This window comes from Felis catus, chromosome C1, assembly GCF_018350175.1.
Source record: "Felis catus isolate Fca126 chromosome C1, F.catus_Fca126_mat1.0, whole genome shotgun sequence".
Taxonomy (NCBI): Eukaryota; Metazoa; Chordata; class Mammalia; order Carnivora; family Felidae; genus Felis; species Felis catus.
This window is the reverse complement of record NC_058375.1, coordinates 37,517,523-37,525,310: the sequence shown is the minus strand read 5'-3', so window position 1 is coordinate 37,525,310 and position 7,788 is coordinate 37,517,523.

The window sequence follows — 7,788 nt, the reverse complement described above, 5'->3', positions numbered from 1 at the left end:
AACCGTCCATTATTGGGCTGTAATAAATACATATAGAGACATATATGGAGTCAGAACATTTATGTCCTATGTACCCTTAGGTGATTACTTGGAGGGTTTTCTCCAAACATGGAAATAAGCCATGAAAGAAGACTGAGCTCCAGAAAAGACTGGCCTTGTGCAGAAAACTAGGAAAGGAAGTGAGACTGATGGCAGTCCAACAGGTTTGGACACTCGCAGACCAGACTGGAGTGCGAGAATAGGGGGCCCTGAAAGGTCTCCGGGGAGAAAAAGAGACTGGGGAAACATGAGGGAAAGATAAAGGCCATTAGGAAAAGAGGAAAAGAAAAAGTGGTGTAAGAAATAAAATGCAACCTGGTAACCACCGGGTCTGCAGTGAATGTGATACTAACACAGCTACACGAAAGACAGTGTCTTAGCTTCGCAGTTTGGGAGGCATCTATAAACAAAGCATGAAAGCCTTGATTGCCCAGCTGGCGACAGAAGAGGAAATCAGAGATGTGAAGCATGACAAAGATTCCATCTGCCTTTGTTGTCTGGAAAATGGAAGGGGCGAGTGGAAGGGACCTGAGGCTTGCCTCTACTGCCAGGAGCGCCCCATGACCAATAGTCAGCAAGGAAACAGGCACCTCAGTCTTACAACCGCAAGGAACTGGATTCTGCCAACAGTGAGTATAAGCTTGGACGTAGATTCTTTCCTGAGCCTCCAGATGAGAGGCCTGCCCAGCTGGTTTCTTGATCTCAGCTTTGTGATACTGTGAGCAGAGAACCCAGACTTCTGAGCAACTGTGAGGGAACAGGGGAGCGTTGCTTCAAATTGCCAAGTTTGTGATGATTTGTTACAGAGTCATAGAGAACTAATCTACCTGGGATGTCTGCCCCCAAACACTTATTTTGTTACAAGAGCTGTTTTGGGTTGAGTGGTTAAACTCTCAGACTGCAGACAGGCTGACCTGGCTTAGAATTTTTCCTCTCTGAGGACTAGCAGTCACAAACACAGTAAACATTCAACAAACAGAACTGTAACCATTGTTCTTATTCACTCTGTCTCTGTTCGGCTCTCACCCCCTCTGTAAATGTTCCCTGACTCCCCGCCTCGCTCCTCTAGAAAGTTCACCCCACCCTCCCCTGCACTTTGTACTTGCTGCACTACTGCAGGTCTCATGCTGTGCTGGTCAAATGCCCTTCCCAGACTATTAGTTTCTGGAAGGGCAGAAATCCTGTCTGTTCAGAACCTGCCACAGCCCGTCATGAAGGCGGAGCTCTGGGAATGTTTGTGGAGAAGGAACGTAAAGACACTTTTGAGAAGTGTGAACTACCCAGTGAGGACAACTGTTCAGGTTGGGGTGAGTAATCTGTTACTAGGGTAGCCACCTGTCAGGGATGCTGAAAGAGATAAACTTCAGGACATATTGGGTCTTTCTACCCTAGCTTATGTTTTGAAGCCAGTATTTGTTTCATAGAACCACAAGGGGTGGGGGGTGGGAGTTGTGAGAGGCAGGTGCTGAGAGTGGAAGACCTCTTCAGCCAGGGCAGATGGGGAAGTTGAGTTGGGCATTAATTCGTTCGATTATTTTACCATGCACTGTTAACTTTTGGCAGTCCTGCACTGGGAGATGCTATCTCACACCTTGAAAAAGAGATGAGATTTTGACAATTGCTTCTGGGGGAGAAGCTTTTGGTAGAGGCCACATTATGATTAAGACCTGACAGATCCAGGGGCGCCGGGGTGGCTCAGTTGGTTGAGCATCCGACTTCAGCTCAGGTCATGATCTCACAGCTTTTGGTTTCGAGCCCCGCATCGGGCTCTGTGCTGACAGCTCAGAGCCTGGAGCCTGCTTCGGATTCTGTGTCTTCCTCTCTCTCTGCCCCTAACCCACTCGCGTTCTGTCTCTGTCTCTTTCAAAAATAAGTAAACATTAAAAAAAAAAAAAAAAAAGACCTGACAGATCCAGCCCCCAAGGAGCAATCTCAGGACTGAGCAGGGGGCTCTGAACTATGGTGTGTGTTCAGCTAGGAGGAAGCAGAGGAGGGGTTGTGGCTGTTTCAGTGGTTTGGAAGAGGGAAAAGGTGAGAATGAGTACAGTGGATCCTAGAAGGTTGGGGCTGGAGGCAAGGAGCCTCCCAGCTGTGTGCAGGGAGGCGGAACAGGAAGGTGCAGGTTTGTGGGTACAGAAACAATTGACGGGTTGGCAGGAGCGGAAGGTGGATGCATGATGGCTGACGGGTGCCCCTCGGTGGCCACACTGAATAACTACACCTGATACCACCCAGACACAGCCAGTGCCCAACTGACTGACTTACTTCAGGGCTAGAAGGGCCCACTGACCTACAAAAGAGGACCACACGCTGCAATAAAAACGGTTTGCGTGAATGCATCTGTACCCGGGGCAGTGTGTCTGTGTGCCTGTGCTGGGTAGGAGCGTGCCTGATATGAATTTAGGCATGCTTATCCGTGTATGTGTCTGAGTGCGTGTATCAGTGCAAGTGATCGGGCATATGTGCAGGTTGTGTGTGCACGTGTGTACGTGTTAGTGTGCAAGCCCTGTGAGCCCTGGAGCCAGGATGTGCATCTGTATGTTTGTGTATGTTGTGTATCTGTTGTATGTATGTGTATCTGTTGGTAAGACTGCTTGTGTCTGAGTGGATGTGTGTTAATGTAACTTTTGGGGCCTTGGCTTTCTTTTCTGTTACACATTGAAATAGTTAAGCTCCATAATCTTATTGTTTGTTTAAAGTTTGCTCTTGGATGCAGGCCTGTTCCAGAATAACTAGCAGATGCGAAAAGCATCCATTATGTATTTTTGCAATTAGCCGAAAACCCAGAAACTTTTCTTAAATAACAGACACAATTCTGTGGGTTGCTTATTGCTAGGAGCCGCCTCCTCTCCCCGGCTCAGGCAGGCCGGCCCTGGGCCCAGCCCTAACCCAGGCCAAGCCAGGGAGGGTTTGCAAACTGTCCCTAGTGAGATGGGAAAACCATTAAGGGTTCAGAATAGAACTCAAGGGACAGCTTACAGCAAGGAGGAGAAAGAGTAGAAAAAGAGGAGGGGTTGAGTAGAGCAGCCTCCAAAATCTGAGAGGACTTTGTCAAACTTCCCTGTCCAGCCTAGCAGTTACCCAGCATTCTCATCTGGACTCAGCTAAACAGACACAGGGTAAGCCCGCATTCTTCTACCCACCTTTATGGTTTGCCCATTACATTTCCCTGCCTTGTCTTTGCATGCCCCTATCTCCTATTGTTTGGCACATGGACCCCCACCCTGTCCAGCCACCCATCCTGGCTGTCATGCTTTTGCTAGCGCGGTTTCTCTCCCAGAATATGCTGTTCCTCTCCCCTGAGGCAAAGCAGGCACCTCCTGACCACCAGCAGCATTACCATCAGCAAACTTTGCTGAATACCTATCGCAGGCATGGCGGAGGGCACCCAGGAAGTAGAAACAGAAGCTTAAGGAAATTTCTCAATATTTGGGTTCCTATGGGAAGGCACAGACTCCCATGATGTTCCTTAGCCTTTCCTCCCTGCCCGTATGGACAGGGAGCTGTTCTGCATCCCGAGTTTCAGGAGGGCCCAAAGAATGTGGCTGGGGTTCCAGATGGACCTCAGACTTAGATAGCTACAACTTGAACAGGATGTGACCATGGAACCTAAGGGCTGGAAGATTCTAAAACATCCTGCTGGTTACACACTTCCAGTGATGGGGAACTCATGTCCTAAATTATCCCAATTCAGTGCTGGGTGGCTCTAACTTTACAAGGTCTTCTTTAGGGGCGCCCGGGTGGCTCAGGCGGTTAAGCTTCCGACTCTTGATTTTGGTTCAGGTCTTGATCTCAGTCCTAAGATCGAGCCCCTAGTTGGGCTCAGCACTGGGCATGGAGCCTGCTTAAGACTGCCCCTCTGCCCCTCGTGTGGCAACTTCAGTTGCTTCAGTTGCTTCCAGGCCCCTAGCTCTGCCCTCAAACCCATCTCCCCTCAGAAGTCTGGATAGTGACAGCGGCCCCCGGGCTCTCCTCACCTTTTATGACAATGGCAGTTGTGAAGTGAGCTGAAAGCCACCCTACTATGTCAAATTAGTACCCATCTGACGACTTCTTTAGAGAGAGAACATTTGTGATCTTCTCCTAGTCCTTCTACCCCTCCCCTCCTCAACCCAGGAACTTCAGGGATGGTAGACTAGGGAACTGTTTGATTTGTGAGCTCTCAACCAGGGTTATCAATTTGTCATTTATCCAGCACTAAGTACCTCCTCTGTGTTAGGCACTGTGGACATAAAGATCAAGAAGCTGGTCCCTTGTCCACAAAGATGCAAGGCTAGGAGTTTCCAATATCAGCTCTGTTTCCTATTTAGTACACTGGTTCTCAAAATATCACTATCACCTGGAATTTTAGAAGAAATGCAAATTTGTGGACCCCACCCCATATCTACTGAGGTGGGCCCCCTAGACTGGGTTTAACAAGCCCTTCAAATGATTCTGATACACTTGAAAGTTTCAGAATCATTGGTTTAGATTCACCTGGGGAGTCTTTAAAATGAAATTAGAATTTCTGGGAGTGATGCCTGAGACATTGGTTTAAAAACATGGTTTATGTTTTTTTAATTTTATTTTTGAGATAGAGAACGAGCGAGCATGAGTGGGGGAGGGGCAGAGAGAGAGGGAGACACAGAATCCAAAGCAGGCTCCAGGCTTCATGGTGTCAGCAAAGTCCCACGCGGGGCTCGAACCCACAGAACCGTGAGATCATGACCTAAGCTGAAGTCGGACGCTTAACCAACTGAGCCACCCAGGTGCCCCTAAAAAAAAAAAAAAAAATGGTTTAAAGGACATTCAACAAATGTTTGGCACACTGAATGAAATCCTATTAAATAGAAGTGACTCTCAAGCATCACAAGTTATAACTTTGCCTTTCCAGGTTTTTGTTAGGAATGACGGTGGATTAAAGCATGTTGGTGTTAAGGAATGAGGGCTGGGAAAAAGGGGACCTGGGTTCTAGGCTTAGTTCTGTTACTATCTGGAGGGCTTTGAGGAAGACACATCTTTCAATATTCAAGAGAATGTATTAAGAATATCTTAAGAATAATGTGTAGGGGATGCCTGGGTGGCCCAGTTGGTTAAGTGTCTGACTCTTCATTTTGGTTCAGGTCATGATTTCAGGGTTCGTGAGATGAAGCCCCATGTCGGGTTCCATGCTGCTTGGGGTTCTCTTGCTCTCTGCCCTTCCCCACTCATGCCTGCACTCTCAAAATAAACGTTAAAAAAAATAAAATGTATTAAGAATTGACTCTGTGCCAGGTCACTAAGAGAATACAGAAATACAGCTAAAGACCTCTAAAATCTCTTTCCCAAAGACACCATGCATCAAGAACTACAATGCATTACCCACTGAGGAGAAAGTAGGTGGAAACCTCATTCTGTTCTTTCCCAATCCAGTAAATACGGTCAGTGAAAGCGCTGAGGAGACACCGTAGTCTTACAAGGCTTCAAGTAGAAATTTATACTAAAGAGTTTCAGATCAGGAACAGGAACTGGAAACTATCAAGTCTTCATAAAGCAAAAAATTTCCTAAGTCATAACACAGTAACATGACAATGGAGGTATACTAAGTCAAAAATCTATCAACTAGATTGAATTATGAATGGGTGGGTGAGATTTTCGCCAAAACTATTATTTTCTGGCCCTAGTCTCTCCTGGTTTTCCTTCCAAGACAGCCAATCACATGGTCTTCTCTGAGCTGTGAGCTACAAGTAGAGGGAGGCTGATGAGGTGAAAGATTCATCTCCCCTCCTATCCCCTGTACTCCATGGTTATCCGATTCCAGGCTCTGGGAGAGATGAAAATAGAATCCTAAGGAAACTGCAGGTGGACCCAGTTAGGATCCAAAGTTCAGTGATGCAACTGGCAGCTATAGCAAGTCAAAAATAACTTTTTCATTTTGCTTTTTCAAGAAGTATTTACTGGGTGCCTACTATGTGCAGACACTAGGAAACAGAGATGAAAACATATTTTTGCTCTCCTGACACAATCTAGCAGGGGACTCGCCAATAAGTAAACAAAGTAACTTCACAAATTGCAGATACGTGCAATAGTGAAAACAAATGAGGGGCACCTGGGTGGCTCAGTCAGTTAAGCATCTGACTCTTGATTTCAGCTCAGGTCAAGATCTCATGGTTTGTGACTTTGAGCCCTGCATGTGGCTTTGGGCTGGCTGACAGTGCAGAGACTGCTTGGGATTCTTTCTCTCTCCCCCTTTCTACCCCTCCCCTGCTCTCAAAATAAACAAACTTAAAAATATATATAAAATAAACGAGGGTGGGGTGCCTGGGTGGCTCAGTTGGTTAAGCATCTGACTTCAGCTAAGATCATCTCACAGTTCATGAGTTCAAGCCCTGCATCAGGGTCTGTGCTAACAGCTCAGAGCCTGGAGCCTGCTTTGGATTCTGTGTCTCCCTCTCTCTCTGCCCCTCCCCTGCTCCCGCTCTCTCAAAAATAAATAAACATTAAAATAAACAACAGTAACAGGGTAGTGAAGAGGAAGCATGATGGCATTAGTGGTTATACTTCAAAATCAGGCTTTATTACAAGTAGGCAACATGGGCTACTGGAAGACAGGAGGCAGATCGGGTAAGACCCAAAGGTCTGGGGTCCAATTCCAGACTCACAACTATCTAGCTGTAAATACTGTTGGGCAATTGACTTGGGCTCCTTCAGCTTCAGTTTAATCATTCACAAAACAGGAAAACCGTCATCCCAACCTGAATGGTTGGGAAAACAAGATGAGAACAGAGGTAAAAGTGTACTTGCATTAAAGCACTATACAAAAACACAATACAGTTAAGAAACTGCTAGACTTGAGCTTAACTTGTGAGCCTGTTGAAGGCAGGGACTACATATTACTGCTTGTGGTATCCTTAATAAATGTGTCTCAAACATATTTTGAATGAATGGTCAGCCAACGTTTAAAATATTTATTTTTGAGAGACAGTGTGTGAACAGCGGAGGGACAAAGAGAGAGGGAGACACAGAACCCAAAGTAGGCTCCAGGCTATGTGCTGTCAGCGCAGAGTCTGATGCAGGGCTTGAACCCATGAACCATGAGATCACGACCTGAGACAAAGTTGGACACTTACTGAGAGAGCCACCCAGGCGTTCTGCCACCAAACTCTTTGTAATGTCACCATTTTAGTGCTCATCATCTCCTGGTCTGATGGCAGACACACTGTCTAATTAAGGAAAATGTAGATTTCCTGTAACAAATTCTCTGGTCTCAATCCTAAAAGCTAGTATCTCTGCCAGGTAGCTTGCTAACACAACCAGTTAGCTCAATTAAGATGGCAGATCCATGAATGTGATTGCAGACTGTAATAATGCCTCCTGTATCAATCTAGTTATTATTTCAGCAACTGGCCAGTCTGAGTATTGTCATATGAAACAACGATTTAGCTGACTATAAATACTTAAAGTCATATACACAAGCTAAACTCACAAATATCCATGAAACTACTGAAACCATAAGTTAAGGATAAATGAAGATAGATAGTATCAAGGGAGTCTCATTCTTGAAGCCCATTTTCATCAACAAAATAATCCTGGAGAGTAGTGGGAATGTGGTCTATGATCATGAAGACTGGACAGATTAAGAAATGGTGTTTGGTAGGAGTGATTATGGGTAGAGTAAGTCTCCTACAAGGACCATCATGGCCAAAGAACTGGAATGAACCAACTCCTGCTTCTCTACACAAACGGTTTTACTCTCCCTGCCCTCATCCCATCCCATCCATCCCCTCCATT